The following is a 17,649-nucleotide window of genomic DNA, read 5'->3' on the forward strand; positions in this document are numbered from 1 at the left end:
AAAATTCTAGTATTTTTAGTCATAAAACGAAGTATAACTTTGCTGTGTAACTAAATATTACTCTGGATTTAAAAATATTGCAGCTATCTCGACTGCAGCGATAATGAGAGTAATTATCTACCTGTATCATTATGAATGTATCTGTTAACTTGTTCTAGCATAGTATCTACTGATTAAAGTTTGAAAAATGAGGTAGATATACTTTAAAGTTTAAAGCGTCGTGATCTTCCGCTCATTGTATGCTAGGTCACGTCACGTTGAATTGAATATCTATTAACCCTCTAGGGGCATAATTTTTTATAATAAAGTAAACTTTGATAATAATTAATATATAACGATTATTATTAGTAAGTGACTTTTTTATTTTTGCTATACAGAATTATGACTGTAATTTTTGTGTCATAACAGTCGTCTTTTCCTTCTTCCAATATTTGCACAGTAATAGCTAAAAGAGCGTTCTAATATAATATGTAAAGAATATTGATTGTTTCAGACGTTGTAGCTTTAATTCATTCTTCGTAGCTTGGGGGTGGAGAGATAAAGAATTGGATAAACGCCAACGGGGCCACGCGTCCGCACCTTTTACATTCGGCCAGCGATGCTTTACGACTCTGTAACACTTATTTTAGTTCCACGATGAGATTTTAGATTGATGCTTCTGTATTGTAAGTTCTAATTCTTCTATAATATTGTAAATATGAACCATTGGTATGGCTGTTGCTTTGGTTGTCAATTTGTAGCGCGGACAATAATAAAAAAAGAGAAGAGAAGACAAATGATGTTTCTCTAGTTATTAAAAGTTTGTCAAATGTTACTCTATATAGTCCTATACTAGTCTATATGTACTTAGAGTATTTTATTGAACAATATAATATATTTATTTCACTTTAATAACTTTCTATTTTTAGCCTTCGATTGTTAAAGCACACACTAAGTCTAACCCGTAGATAAGACGGAAGAAGCTATAAACGCAGCTCTGGCAAGAAAATCGCTGACACTCAAAGTACTCCACAGAGAAAGGCGTGCTAATTGTAATCAGTGCCAGAAAAGATCAGGGGAAGGCTCTCACAGATTTTTATCTAGGCCGCAAAGCGCTAGCACATTTGTAATAATTTAGCGAGATTCACTGCGGCCTGCGGGCTTTGGCTAATGAGTATATTGAGCTCAAACGCTGCCGTAGAAATTAAATTCACTGCTTCATTTTTCCCGTGAGTTCTGCATTTTAAACTTTGTACTAAAGTCTAATGTAAAAGACTATGTTTAACGTAAAATATATACTACATGTTTATGAATGTATTTCAAGAATATGGTTTGAATTTATATTTTTGGTTTTATGGCATTCAAATGCTTTATAAATATAAATTTATAAAGAATAGAAAAAATTCGATCATCGATTCGATTTTTCTATTCTTTATAAATTTATATTTATAAAGCATTTGAATGCCATAAAACCAAAAATATAAATTCAACAAAAAAGGTCGTGTTCCATCGTTACAATATTGTATTCACTGAAAAGTGCTTCATATTGATTGAAATGGTTGTTAATCATCTCAATAGATGGCGCGCGGTGTGTCCCTTCAGACACATAAAACTGAAAGAATAGAATAAATTCGATTGCTCTGGCGGGTCACGAGTGGCTGAGTTGGTAAGGCATCCGCCCCGGAATGGCGCGAAGGATGCGGGTTCGAGTCTCGCCTCGTGATCGAATTTTTTCTATTCTTTATAAATTTATAAGAATATGGTTTTACTAGTACACATCTAATATTTATAACGATGTATTGTAAAAATGTGAGGTTTGATATATTATGTGTGAAATTAAGATAAAGTACTTTACAGAGACAATTATTCATTGTTATAAGTTTTTCGATATTAGCCCTAAAACATTGGCGAACAGCCAGCTACTAATTCAATTGATGCACGTTATGCCACTGTTGATTTTCATGATAAATATTTTTTTAGAAAATTATACTTTTCACTCGAGAGTTTTATATTTTATTTATTTTTTAAAATAGTAAGTGGCAAGTTAAATTATGGTCAAATCAATAGCAAATAATTAGGGTACTTAATTAATAAACAAAAGATGACGTTTCAAATATACCGAGAAAATATAAAAAATATTGATAAATGCCGCAAAAGTAAACGATCACTCATAGTGTTGTAGAGTCTAAGCTTTATTTTCAGTAGGTACATAGATATAGATTAGTGATTAATGTACGTGTTTCGACACAAAAACCTATTCAACAGTCTATGTAAGTTCCTTTAACTAAATATAAAATTTATTCATCATAATAAAACCATATAAGACAATTCTATTCACATAATGGGATTAAAAAACAATTTCTCGTAAATACACCCAAACGTTACACAGTAAAATCATGATTAAATTGCATCCACCCTTGTTAGGTTCAAAAATATTGAGGCTCCTAAGTATGGAGAAATTTTCCCTTTATTTGCTGACGGTGCACTTTTCATAGTTTTCATCAACCCTATATAATTTAAGAAAAGGATTGAAAACTAAGCATGATAACGAATATAATAGAAAGGGAAGGAATAATAACAATATCCATCAGATAGCATATCCGCTAGATAAAAACTTAATATAATAAAACTAAAAGTGACTGCAATGCTTTGTGACATTTTTCTAACTGAAACCAGACAGACGTTTTATCGATGCTTATCTTTCAAGATGCTATTCTTATTGGCTTTTGTTTAAAATCCGCTTCATTTCAAGAACTTTATTGTCCCTTTTGTTTCTGTCTCGAAAGCTTTCTCGTGTCTTATCTTCTATCCAATGCTACTTAACTGGCTTACCCTTGTCTTTGGATCTTTACTTGCTTGTGTTATATTGCATCAAAGAACCGGCTGGGTTGCCGTTGAAGTATATTGTTTAGTAACATTTGAATATCGTACCACTTTTTTTATTAATATTATCTTCTTTATTTGCTGATTTGTTGATAGCTTGTAGGCATAACAAATTAATTGTAACCTTACTTCATAAAATATGAAAAAAAAACCTTGTTAAAAACATCGAATGAGATATTTTGTATTTCGTACTTCCTAACAAAACATGTCTATTGTCTAGTAAGTACTGGGTACGGATAATTAATTTTATTTCTCCACGTGGACAAACAATACCTAGTGCTGATAATGGTAAGTTACTATTTGTATTTAGGTATCGAAAAACAACATTTCCTACGTGCTTGCTTTGAAGATAGCGTTTGGCCCGTGGCCAATTCTATTAAGCAGTATTAAACCAAAATTTTAACATTATCCAGCTTTGTATTGTATATTTGGTTTGGTCAAAACGAGAAAAAATGGTATTTCAAGTTCAAAGAAATAATTTTTTTTTTTAAAGAACATTTGAGTCTACAATAACATAAAAACAAAAGAATTTAAACATAGTCTTCATAAGAAAGTCATAACACACTATAAATTATAATTCTCATCAGCGTGCATTCAACTAAACGAGCTGCAAAGTTCTGGTGAAGTGTTTTAAAATAGGAAAAAAGCCACGTTGAGTGAAATGGTGTGAATACTCCGGACCTCACGGAGTGCAGTTAATCTCTTTATCTCTACGGTACATTTACGGCGACGGTAATCCATCTCTCGTTGTATGCAGCTGAAAATACTACCTTGACTAACGTCTAACCTAGTCAGGGTTTGTTGTGTATGATATAAAAAGGGGACGTGCGAAGAACCTGATTGGAATATTGTTCATAGAGAATAATATTACCTAAATAATAATTGCTAATTATTTATTGCCATATCAAATGGAAAGAGGATTATTATTTATTATCCATTATCGTAACTGTTTAAACGCAATTGTTAAAATAATATTTACCCTTCTATTTAACAACCAAACAATTAGATTTAAGGTGTTGACATTCTTTTTAGGACCGGTTAAGTATAAATTATAATACACGACGGTAACACACGACAACGACGACACGACGCGACGGTTAGAAATTAAATAAATTTGAAGTAGTCGTTCTAATTAAAATTTTTTGATCGGTTAATTAATAAGCCTGCCAAATTTACGAACTAAATACCAACACGTTGTAAATTAAACGGTCAGCAATATTGCTCACATTATATGACAGCGTGCTACCGCCTACCGAAGGCTCGGCCGAAGTTTGTACCGAAATTACTTCGAGAAACATTGTACATATAATAACAGAACAAATTATGGGCCAAGTAATTGGTAAAATAATTTTCCTTCGCCGTTGTAACTTGTGTTTATGTTGCGCGTTTATGAAATTATGCTTTGATGCTTTGATGTTAAATTTAGGCTTGTTGACTTGTGAACTATGACTTTTAGGTTTTTTACTATTCTTCAAACCTTTTTAGATGTTGGAAAAGTTGAAATAGCGTGCAAATTGCTTGTAACAGATTTAGTAACACTGCGTCGTAATTTGCATTTTCGTTTTCTTTCCCGTGTTCAATAAGGTTGGATTGCTACGCTTTATTCCTATGTATAAAAATATAATTTTAATGTGTGTAGTATACTTAATGAAATACCAATAATATTTGAATTGATAAACGATTGAATTTTAAATCTACATATATTATACTAGATACTAGACAACAGCTATACGCTCGAGAAAAATTGAAAAAGCTCTAATTACTAGGCTACATAAAAAGTAAAAACTCATTAATAAGTGATAAGAGAAAACATGCTATTAGTAAGTACAAAGTTATTGTTAAGAAAAATTTAAAATGTATTTAAATCTATTCAAAATATTAAAATATCACAAACTAACGCAAAAGCGTAGAAGCTTGCATAATTTGCTACGAAAGCTACGGAATTGCAGCAATAGTAAGTAATGTAAATTTAACAAGTCGGCAATTATGCATACAACGGTAATGTCATAGATAATTAGTTTTCATTTAGAATTTGCGAGATATTATGTAAATATCTTTGAGTTCGTGTTTAAGTCGTCGTTGCATCAAACATAGGAATGAGGGAAACATGTTTAAATGATTTTGTTGTGGACTGTATAATTTTTGGGGCTCGTGGTCGAAATAAAACCCTTCCTTCGACATACATAAGTACATATATTTTCTCTTTACAATTACAATTCCTAATCACTATTACTTATTAACTACTTGTCTGTAATAAGCACTTGCTCGAACTGATCACTATTAGTACTTATTCGCTACTGGTCTGGAGTAAGCACTTGCTCGAACTGAACTCCATTAGAAAACTTGTGCTATTTATATGCGTCGCCGGCGGGGAGATTCAAAGCGGCCGCCCGGCGGCGAGGCACAAAGCGGCGGCGGCATCCAAAAGGCGGCGAGACTCAAAGCGGCGGCGGCATCCAAAAGCGGCGGCGGCTGTCTTGCATTTGCCGCCTAGGCCACGCCTCCTCCACGTGTAAACGCAATGCACGTGGCGTACTGAGTACAGCGCGATAGGCGAAACCGCGGTGCGCCTCGTTGAAACCGCGGTGCGCCTCTCTTCCACGTGCAGCGTTAATATTCCGCCTCATACACGTGGAGCCGCTGCGCGGGGAGCCCCGTTACCGCCTGCGTGTACTCGTCCTTTACAGTCCTCCCCCCGGCGTAGCTTGCGTAGCCTCCTTCATCACGACGAGCTTGCTGACGGGGCGTCTGAAGATCCCGCTCTTGGTCTTCACTTCGGCTACCCGCACAGCGTTGTCCGGCCCGGCGTGAACGCGCACCACGACCCCCATGGGCCATGTGTTGCGCGGCAAGACGTGGTCCACGATGATGACCACGTCACCTTCCTCGAGGCGTCGCGTGTCCTTTCGCGCCTCCCCCCGTGGCACGAGCGTCGGTAGGTACTCCTTGATCCATCTGCGCCAGAAGTGGTCGGCGAGCGCCTGGCTGGCGCGCCAGGTCCGTCGGTCTGCTTCGTCGCACGGCCCCGTCGTCGGCAGTCCCGTTGAGGAGCCCAACAGGAAGTGGTTGGGCGTTAGGGCTTCGGGGTCGTCTGGGCTCACGCTTACGTGAGTCAGTGGCCTCGCGTTCACCGCGAACTCCGCCTCGGTGAGTAGAGTCCGCAGCACCTCTTCTGGCGGCGCCTTCTCCCGTAGTGTCGCGCCGAGCGCGGTTTTCACCGACCGCACCAGCCGCTCCCATGCACCGCCTTGATGCGGCGCACCCGGCGGTATGTAGCGCCACTCCATCCGGTGGCGCAGCGCTTCTTCTTGTAGCGCCGGCGCCCACTCGTTGTACGCCTTCTTCAGTTCTTGATCAGCACCCCTGAAGTTTGTACCGTTGTCTGAGTACATCAGACGAGGCCACCCTCTGCGAGCTGCCATCCTTCTCAGCGCCATGATGGCTGAGTCCGTTGACAGAGATGCGACGAGCTCCAGGTGCACGGCGCGCGATGTCAGGCATGTGAACAGCGCGCCCCATCTCTTCTCTCTTCTTCGTCCGATCTTGACCATCATTGGCCCGAAGTAGTCGACCCCGCAGTTGGTGAAGGGTCGGTGGAACGGGTCGAGGCGAGCGCGCGGCAAGTCCCCTTTGGCTGGGACCTGCGGCATGGCTCGGCGTACTCGGCACAGCGCGCAGTTCTTTTCCACGGCGCGCACTGTAGGCCGCAGGTGGATGACCCAGTAGCGCTGCCTCAGGTCGTTGGTGACGCGCTCGCGGTTGGCGTGTCCGGCGGCACAATGTTCCTGTAACACTATTAGTCTGGTTATTCTGTGCCGGCCGTCGAGGATTACCGGCTTCTTCATTGTGTCGGGTGCTGTGGCTGCGTTTATGCGGCCCCTTACTCTCAGCACGCCGTCTTCCATTACCGGGTCCAATTTGTACAGTCTACTGGATCTGCTGATGGGGCGCGCGTCCTTGATTCGCTTTATGTCTTCTCCAAAGCTGTCGTTCTGTGCGCGCTGCACCAGCAGTCGTTCGGCTTGCTCCAGGTGGCGACATTCTAGTCTCGTCGCCGTGTGTCTGATGCGTATGTCGATGAATGCGAGCACCCTTGCTGTTGCTCCCACCAGTGTGCGGAATTTGGAGAAGCGCTCTGGATCCGGCAGCCATTCCATCTTCCGTGGCAGCTCGCTTACATGCAGTACATCAGCCTCGTCCGTAGTTTCTCGTAGTTCCTTCTCCGTGGGCCACTGGTCCTCCGTCTTTGTCAGGAATTCTGGACCCTGGAACCATCGATCATGTCCCGTGGTGAAACTTAGGCGGGTGGCGTCGTCGGCAACGTTTTCATGAGTCGGCAGCCACCGCCACTCTTCCCTTTGTGTTAGTTCTCCAATCTCACCGAGGCGATGCGCGACGAACGGCGTGTATCTCTTTGCATCGTTGCGCACCCAGTGCACCACCGTCGATGAGTCTGTCCAAAACCAAGTACGAGATATGTCATACCTGTGCTCTCTTCTCATCTGATCAGCGAGTCTGGCGCCGATCACCGCCGCCTGCAGCTCTAGGCGCGGGATTGTCTGCGCGCGCCGTGGTGCCACCTTCGCTTTCGCCGAGACGAGTCTCACTTGTACGCTGCCGTCCGTTCGCCGCATACGCCAGTACGCCACGGCTGCATACGCTTGTTCACTGGCATCGCATAGCACGTGCAGCTCGATGTCTTCGACGTTGTCCGTTGCGTAGCATCGCGGCAAACGTAGCGCGCCGACCGCTTCCAGCTGCGCCAGCCAGCCCGCAAACTGCTCGCCCTCTTCTTCAGGTATTGGTTCGTCCCATGAAATTTGGAGGCGCCACAGGCTCTGCAATATGATTTTAGCACGGATGGTGAAATAACTTAAGAGGCCTAGTGGGTCATAAATTGACATTACCGCACTTAATGCTTCGCGCTTGGTTGGCGGGCGCTTGCGATCTCGCACCTCCACCGGTACCCTGTTCATTGCTGCGTTGAATCCTAGCGCGTCTTGCTCGGCGTCCCAAATTAGCCCGAGGATCTTCGGGGCTGGCTGCGCTCCTCCCAGCTGCGTTGGTGTGCTGGCGTGCAGTTCTCGTGGCACGTCCCTCAGCACGCTCCTATCGCTGGCGTTCCATCCTCGTAGCTTGAAGCCTGCCGCCGCGTGCACCGTCCGTATTTCTTCGATTGCTTGTCTGGCTTCCTCTGCGTCGGCGTAGCTCACCACCAGGTCATCCATGTAGTGGCTCTTCGTTATCGCTTCCAACGCCATTGGATACTGTTCTGCGTGCTGCTGCGCATTATGATTACGGATGTAATGCGCCATGAACGGAGAGCTCGCTGCACCGAATATCATGGACGTCATCTTGTAGTGCTGTGGCGGCGTGTCGCGTCGGCTCCCCCTCCATAAAAACTGCTGCGCTGGCTGGTCTTCGGGTCTTATTTTTACTTGTAGGAACATCTCCTCTATATCTGCCGTGACTGCCACTGCCTTTTCCCTGAATCGAAATAATATACCCGGCAGTGATAGTAGCAAGTCTGGGCCCTCAAGCAGTTCGTCATTTAAACAAGTCCCGTGGCTTTTGGCTGCCGCATCGAAAACCAATCGCTGCTTCCCTGGCTTGTTGGGATTGGTCACAGCGAAATGCGGCAGGTACCAGCACACGCTGCTCTCGCCTTCACTGCCGTCGCATGGAACCGCATACCTTTTCTCAAATAAGTTGTTCATCTGCTTGGTGTACTCGGCTGCGAATTCCGGCGCGGCGTCCATCTTGGCTTCAATCTTCAGAAGTCTCCGCAGCGCGGCATTGTAGCTCGGCGGCATGCGGACATTATCTCTCTTCCATGGCAGGCCGATTTCATACCCGCCCGGCGTCTTCTTCGTAGTCATCTCGACGATTGACGTCGCTCGTCGGTCGGCGTCGCTGATGCGCGGTCTGCTGGCTATGTTCAATGATTCGATCTTGAAGTGCTCTGCCACCAGGTCGTGCAGCCGTTGGTCCGCTTGTTGTTCTCGGACGTGAAGCACGCAGTCCCTTTCGACGATCATTCGATGCGGCGTTGTCCCATGTATCACCCAGCCGAGATTTGTCTTGGAGGCGGCAGGTTCGTCGGCGCCGCCCGTCCGAAGTTCTCTTGTCACGATATGCTCCCAGTGGTCGGTACCCACCAGGACACCCGCGCGTGCTTGTTCGTAACATACCTCATGTTCCGGTATGTCGCGCAGGTGTCTGTACCGAAGCAGGGAACCCGGGATGGACTGCTGATGCAACTGTAGCTTCTTCATTGTGCGGGCGCGCAGGTCGTGTAGTGTCCCGTCGCTCTGCCCCCGCAGCTGCACCGTCACCAGTCGACTTCCTTCTTCAATCTGCTCCATGTTCGCCCCGTGGATGCGGAGCGGCGTGGCGGGACCTTCGGCGCCGATCTGTTGCGCCAGGTCCTCATCAATGAGGGTGATGGTGGAGCCCTCATCGAGCAGTGCGTGCGTCGATACCTCCCCCCGTGGGCCGACGACGGTAACTGGACACATCTTCAGCAGGACGGCGCGGGGCGGTGCGGTTGCGCGGTCAGCAACCGCCATGACGGTTTCTTCGGTCGACGCAGCAGGCTCTTCTCTTCTTACGTCGTGCAGTGATGAATGATGCGGGCGGCGGCACTGGTTCACGCCGCATGGTTTCGCTCGACAGTAGATGCGCCGATGTTTCTTCGTGGCGCACTTGAAGCAGGCGCCCTTTTCCCTCACCAGCGCCCACCGCTCATCCACCGACAGCTTGGCGTAGCGCGGGCAGGCAACCATGGTGTGGTCGCGCCCGCAGCATAGGCAGAAGTCTTCTTTCTTCTCTTCTTTCTTCTCTTCTTTCTTCTCTTCTTTCTTCTCTTCTTTCTTCTCTTCTTTCTTCTCTTCTTTCTTCTCCTCTTCATCACCACTGCTGGAAACTGTGGCGTATACTGCTGACTTCCTTCTTGGTGGAGCAGGTCGCGCTGCCGCTGCTGCCGTGGTGTCTCTGCGCGCTGGCGCAGTGCTGCTCGTCGGCGCGTATGTGTAGCGGAGCGCCTGGTCCGCCTCTCTCATCAGGAAGCGGGACAGCACCACAATTTCCGGATCTGCCGTACCTTCCTGTGAATATGCATAGTCGCACCATCTGGACCGCAGGTGCGGACTTAGTTTGTCCAATATCTCCCTTGCTAGCATAGGATTGTATAAATATCCTTTCCTATCTATGGTTTGAAGTATGCATACCACGTTCTGTACCTTCACAGCGAAGCTGTTGATGTCCTTGGCCGCTGCTCCAGGTCGCGGCAGCTTCCTCAGGTCCTCCATGGCCCTGTCGATAATTATCTCGGGCCTCCCGAAGCACTGCTCCAAGGTTTTCATGACTGCTTCAGGTGATGAAGCAGTGTGAAGCAGCGCTGCCACGGCGTCCCTTGCTTCCCCCTTCAGGCATGTACGCAGCCGCTGGATGTTTTCTGCGTCGGACACTTGGTACATGCTGCTTGTGTCCCGGTAGGCTGCTCGGAACGGCAGCCACTCTTCGATCGCACCTGAAAATATAGGAAGGTCCGCGTGGCGTAGGCGCGGTCGCGCCATCTTCTCTAGGGACGCCGCCAGCTGCTCGATTCCTGTTCTTCTGGTCGGCGTCGGCGATCTTCCTCTTCTTAGTTCGGATCTCTGGTGTCTGTCATCCTTCGGCACAGGATGTGACTGGAGCCACTCGTCCACCTTGTTTCGTTCTTCTGTCGCGGTGACGATATCTTCCGGCAGGTCCTCGTCTTCCTGTATGGCGGACACCTCGAACTGTAAGCGTTTATTTATTAGTTCTTTCTCAATTTGTAGTTCTTTTCTCTGGATAGCGGCGAGTCGCTCTGCCGCTTCTAATTCCGCCGCCTTAATCCGCCGCGCCGTACTCGCCGACGACCGCACCGATCTAGCGGATCTCGCTGGCGAATGCCGTCGCGGTTGCGGCGGGATCTCCATTGTTTCTGTGGCTGACGTCAAGCGTGCGTCAGACGGCGATGCTAACGGGTCCAGCACCAGCCGCCGCATTCGTTCTTGCCGCACACGCTCTGTCTCCTGGCTCCGGTCTTCAACTTCCACAGCGTCACCCTGGCTGCGGGTTACCACCATGCCTAAAGAGGTGACGCACCGCAGGCTTATACTGGCAGACTCGTTCCGCTGACCAGCACCCCTGATTCCCGGCGCGTACCACTAGGTCACCACTGGCGGCCCGTGTCTGCCCGTAAAAAACCTTACGACTCACCTTATTGGACTAGTACCAACAGCGCGGCCCCGTCGGTAGGTACCTGACTCGCCTGGTGACGATCAAAAACACCAGCAGGCTAGTACCAACGTTACCGGTTTGTCGATATTCGTCCCTCGAAGGTGAGCTCGTTGCCGATGCGTACCTCTCTTCGGCAGGATCTGGTCTTCCACGTGCAGCGTTTCTTCCTTGAAGTATCCGGTGCTCGTTGGATCACACGTTGTTATCCGGCGATCGAAGGGTCACACGTTGTTATCCGGCGATCGAAGGACCACACGTTGTTGTGGACTGTATAATTTTTGGGGCTCGTGGTCGAAATAAAACCCTTCCTTCGACATACATAAGTACATATATTTTCTCTTTACAATTACAATTCCTAATCACTATTACTTATTAACTACTTGTCTGTAATAAGCACTTGCTCGAACTGATCACTATTAGTACTTATTCGCTACTGGTCTGGAGTAAGCACTTGCTCGAACTGAACTCCATTAGAAAACTTGTGCTATTTATATGCGTCGCCGGCGGGGAGATTCAAAGCGGCCGCCCGGCGGCGAGGCACAAAGCGGCGGCGGCATCCAAAAGGCGGCGAGACTCAAAGCGGCGGCGGCATCCAAAAGCGGCGGCGGCTGTCTTGCATTTGCCGCCTAGGCCACGCCTCCTCCACGTGTAAACGCAATGCACGTGGCGTACTGAGTACAGCGCGATAGGCGAAACCGCGGTGCGCCTCGTTGAAACCGCGGTGCGCCTCTCTTCCACGTGCAGCGTTAATATTCCGCCTCATACACGTGGAGCCGCTGCGCGGGGAGCCCCGTTACCGCCTGCGTGTACTCGTCCTTTACAGATTTATATCATATTACAGTATCATGTCATGTAAAGAAGCTGACTGAACACAGCTAATTACATCGGATAACAGATTTTGATTACTTTGATTACTTCGTGATTAACGAATACCTATATCTATAAAAGTAGTGTGAAGTGGCCAACATCCAAAATATGATGAAATCTAAAACACAAACTGATATAAAGTTTTCCTCTTATTAATAAATTCATTATATTGCAACTCAATTCCAATCAGATAACCGTTCACAACAAAAGATTCACTTGAAACGCATCGCTTTATTTTATTAAATCGAATTATCGAGCAATACGCTTTGTGCAATGAGTTGTAATCGAGTAATTGGCAATTTAATATTACAGCTATAGAAATTGCTCATGAAATATTCATAAAGACTTTTTCATAAGCCTTATTCAAGGAGCTTAAAACATTCGTGATATACGATGACATTATTCGCTAACGGTCCTCGGCTGAACAATAGGTATGCAGAACGTGCCGGATTCACTCTATAAATCTCTCGGAGTGCAATAAGGATTTTACCTGCTTTGACACCGCCTCGGATAAAAGTTTCATGTTGGAATTGTATCGGTGCGCATTCCCTTTGCCATTGAGTTATTAGGTGCAATCTGTGTGTCTGTGTTTGCGTTGTGCTTTTGCGGTAAAGCGGCGTGATGGAGTGGCCAATTCATTGGTTGTACGGGCACAAACGCATCTCTTACATGAAAGATTACATGGTAGTAGGCAGCAAATATTCGAAATTAGCAAACATATAGGTATTATGATATAATAATGCAATGTCAATTTCATATTGGATCTGTGTAATTTTTTCTTAAAACTAACCAATTAGATATTCAAAGAAATAAATTGAATTAGGTACGCGGTTATCAAACATGAAAAGTATATTAAATAATTTTTATTCTTAAGAACGTCGATTTCAATTAGTTAAATTCGTTCAACGTCCAAGCGAATGAAAAAAGGTAATTTTTCTTTCAGCAAAAGTTTGTGCGGAACAGAATAGGACCGCTGTACCAGTTTTAAATATCTCCTTTGTATAATTTTTTATTATTCAAAAAGTTATCGAGGCTAGGTTCAAGACACGTTGGGTCTTCATCAAGATTGGAGTGCTACAAAGAGGCAAAACGTGCTTCAAGTTGCGCCATAGTAGCGTTGCTCAGCATTTCCGACTGTGTCGATTAAAATAGTTTATTTTATACGTAGTAAACAATATTATCTGTGATTTCGAACAACTATCTTTTATATCGGAGGCTAGTTGATATTTGCTCGATATTAGGTATTTCGGAAAAAACTTTCAGAATTTTCGTGCGACTTTTTTTAGAAAATATTAAAAGGTGATGTTTTACTTATTTAACGTTTACAAACTCGCAAACACATATCGCATCTAGGAAAATAAATAATTTATAAATCTTATTAAAACGTCTATATAATATTGTAAAACTACTTAATTAAGAATTTTATCATATTAAAATAAATCATTTTATCGTTGTAAACCGAAATACATATATCAAAAATTATCTTATAATATGACACTGCACCTATCGTTATAAGTTTTAAATCGATTAAACTTTTTACTAAGAGCTAATTAATAGATGCGGTATCGGATACAAAAGTTCGCGTACACCTACCGCAGTTTCCCGCCGCTTATGAAACAAGTTTATATTAGAGTTAACGATATTACCCAATTTTAAAATTAAAAATCTTTTCTATCTACCTATATACGATACTAAAACATTTTGGCAATAAGCTAACAAGAACCAAGTACTATTTCTACATAATGAATGTTATTATAAAAGCTTCAAAACTGCGTTTGTTTTTGCAGTTTCATTAAGAAAGTAGACGGAAGATTTGGTATGAGATTGTAGATGAAAACATGGAATGAATATGAGTACTGAATTCATAATATTATTACTACTATCGGCCGCCCTTCCTTCCATATGAGGGAGTTTCGTCTATGTAAATTATGTACCTACTTGGGCGGATTTGAATTGTTTTCATTATACTCTTTGTCTTGGCCTAATTTACTGCCACGGAGCCAAGAACAATTGTATTTCATGCATTTAAGGTCAAATAAATAAGCGCATACTGTTTTTTAAAACTGAAGTAGAAATCGAATAAAATTCATGAGTAAAATTCTTACGCAATCGCTAGAAATACATTTTTCTGTTTCTTCTTTTTCTTCTATTTTACGAACAAAAAAATACTCTTGTAAAAAATTGTTTTAGTATAAAATATAGCAAACCACTCAATTCAAGTTTTACGAAATATCCAAAATTGTCAACCTAAACGAAAATATGGTAAAACTTGAAAAAAAAATCGTAAATCTCACCAAACTTTGTAAATCGCTCGATTTTTACCGGTCAAAGTTGGCACAACACGTTTCGTTTAAAAACTAGGCCTGGTACTTTGTAAAAAAAGTTTTTAATTAAAAATCGCGGACCAGTTTAAGGCTGTCAACGATAAAGTTATTGAAATTGATATTTGTATTGTATATTTCAGGTCTCAAATGGTTGTGTTTGTAATTAATTTAAGAATAATAATAACCTGTTTGTATTTTTTTTATTTTTATATTAGCACGCTGTGCAACAAACTAAGCGATTGATTAAACAGTCAAATTGACCATGGGTACTGTTTGAACCGCCCAATATAAAACCCAAATAAAACCACTACGTCAGAACTGCATGCAGTTCGATTTATCCTAATACGTCGCGTCGTGTCGTTCCGCACAAGTAGCACGTCAGCTGTTGTACGCAAACGCTTAGTTATAGTCCTTTCCACCTAAGATGAGTTCTGTGACACATCGATTTTTGACACGTGTAGAGATGTCGGTTACTGAAATCGTATCAATTGTTTCCGATAATCGATAATATTCTATATGGAAATGAAATCGATTTGAATAAAGTACCAAAATTAGTTTTTTCGGCATTTCGCCAACAATTAACTAAGGAAACTTAGCAAACAACAGCAACAAAAAGTCAACAATAACAATTAGTAACAATAACAGAATACCACGTAAAGTATCAATATAAAAATGCAACTTGTATACAAGGCTGACGCACTCGTACAGACGATTGACTCGATTGACAAACGATCACAAGATGGGCGCCGATTATATGATTTTCCAACTCTATGACTTTTCAACGATCCATTTCATGTACACAAATTGCGTAGGTATTATATTTTTGTGTTATTTTATTTTATTTTTCATTATATTAAACTAAACAATACTGTTTTTGACTTATAAGCTTAAGATTGTTCATTTTTATATTTTTGGTAATAATGCCGCCATAAAATAAAAATATTATGCACTAAAATTATTTTGACTTTTTAAACATAAAATACGTAATTCGGAACACGATGAAGTGTCACAGGAATCATCCTAAATGAAAAGGACTATAGTGTCAGGTTGACGGGCCAGCCTGTGCCAGATGCCACCGTCACACGCCACGTCACAGCACACGCCACATGCCATCCGCAACCCACAAAGGCGATATATGACAAACAAGCTATGTGGCTCGCTAGCGGAGATTAGTTCATAGCCTTAATCCCCGCCTCGTCGATGTTCACGATGTTACTTACCCCGCTCCTTGTGTGGCTAATTAAATTGGAGTTCCTATCGCATTCATGCATTTTCATAGCCAATATTGTACTGATACTAATCTCTCCAAAGACTCCGAGAATGTGAAATTGTAATATTTCATGTCCAACGACTACTAGATTAGATAACAGATTAGATGTAGCAAATTGAATTGTGGATGACAATATTTTGCATTATAAGAATATTTCCATCCTCCCAGTTAAATCTTATGCCTATTTTTATGAAGACCTCACAGTAGACACTTTACTATCTTCTACCTATATACATACATATATAAAACTCAAAGGTGACTGATATAGTGATCTATCAACGCACAGCCCAAACCATTGGACGTATCGGGCTGAAATTTTGTATTCAGGTAGATGTTAGGACGTAGGCATCCGCTAAGAAAGGATTTCCCGTAATTCTTGGGGGGGATGCACGTACAAAGTCGTGGGCGGAAGCTAGTCACTACATAGTATAAAACAAAGTCGCTTTCTCTGTCCCTATGTCCCTATGTATGCTTAAATCTTTAAAACTACGCTCAACTCAACTACAAGAGGAAGGTTTTAGTGTATAATTTATTATGTTTTAGACAAAGCGGGCGAAGCCGCGGGCGAAAAGCTAGTATTTTATAAAACAATATAATATATGTTCCTGTTGAACTGTACTGTGTACTGTATTCATTTAAACAAAAACAATCAAAGCGATTAAGTGGAACTAAGAAAAGTAGATTTAGCGTTGATGATGTTTATTTGCGTAAACTAAGTATGCACGATTTTATTTCCTCTTTTTAATAACATCGTTGGAGTCTCGCTGAGAGAAATGGAAGATAATTAAAGTGTAGAATCCGAGAGGTGTAATTGATTCTTTCGAGCTCCGTATCTTAGCTTGGAGAAGTTGCGCTATTGTGATTGTTAAAAGAGTTGTAGTCGGCGAACATTTTAATCCATTAGGAAGAAGAAATATTTATAATCAGAAAAGAGTTGGAAGGTTATAAAAGAAATTCTCTTCTTGTGGCATAGTATAAAGAATTCATGCCTCGTGTGTTGAGCTACGAAAATGAAAAATGGTGTAGGTTAAACTATTGCCATTGCAGGTGAGTAAATTTCCCACAAAACTAGTACGAGAAATTATTTTGGAGCGAGGTGAAATGTAAAAATAAGTTCTTGGCTTGTGACGGGTGTACATAATGACCGAGTCCCAAGCCGGCTCGAACAAACAGAGCCGATTCCAATTTATTGCCTGCAGCGGGGACTCTCCGTTTCGCGTCATAAAAAAATTACGGCGCAAACACTGCAATTGGTATGAAAGGAAATTGTATCAAACAGGACACCTGCCGTTTTTGGTTGAATTCAAATTTGGAGCAGATTTGTGTTTCTATAGAAATTAAATTTGTCTTTAAATGTTATCGACTCTACGTGTACTGTGAAACATTTTTTTATACCACTATTAAGAGTTGCCTTGAAATACAAAGTTTAGATATACATATATAGGACTTTTTATTACAGAGATATTAATACTAAATTTTGTCGGCTATCGTAATTAGTAGAGTTTTCAAATTATTGTAAGTTCTCCTATTCTATCTTCTTTTATTTTGTTGATGTATTAATTTTATAAATACTGCATAAACTACGCTCAAACCATTGGTGAAACTCATAGTTTAAAACAATTTTAGTTACTCAACTTCAGTTCACACTGGAAGTACAAATTCGTCTAAACATTATTCCTACTCATTGTAACTCGTAGTTAGTATAGAAAGTTTCTACACATTTAGTTATACGTTTGCGATCACTGCATAAATACATTTTTTATTTTTTACAATGGCTCCACCACAATGCCTGCTCATGAAATGAAAAATACTTTTTCCTTTTTTAAATACTATAGTAGGTACCTACCGTATTTCGCTCGCTTGAATGAATTTTTAACTGAATAACAGCAGTTCATTTCTTAACTCATAATTAAGTTTATAATTACGTGTTTTATTCAGGTTCCTACCTACTTATTTTTAATTATATCAAATAAATAATGTAAAAATAGGTAAAGTGTAAAATACAGAAATAATGCTGTTAACGTATAAAACTAGAGCGTAAAAATAAGGTAATACCAC

The sequence above is a fragment of the Colias eurytheme genome, chromosome 2 (genome assembly GCF_061535395.1).
Source record: "Colias eurytheme isolate Ceu_HAF_F1 chromosome 2, ilColEury1 Martin Lab GWU primary, whole genome shotgun sequence".
In the NCBI taxonomy this organism is placed as follows: domain Eukaryota; kingdom Metazoa; phylum Arthropoda; class Insecta; order Lepidoptera; family Pieridae; genus Colias; species Colias eurytheme.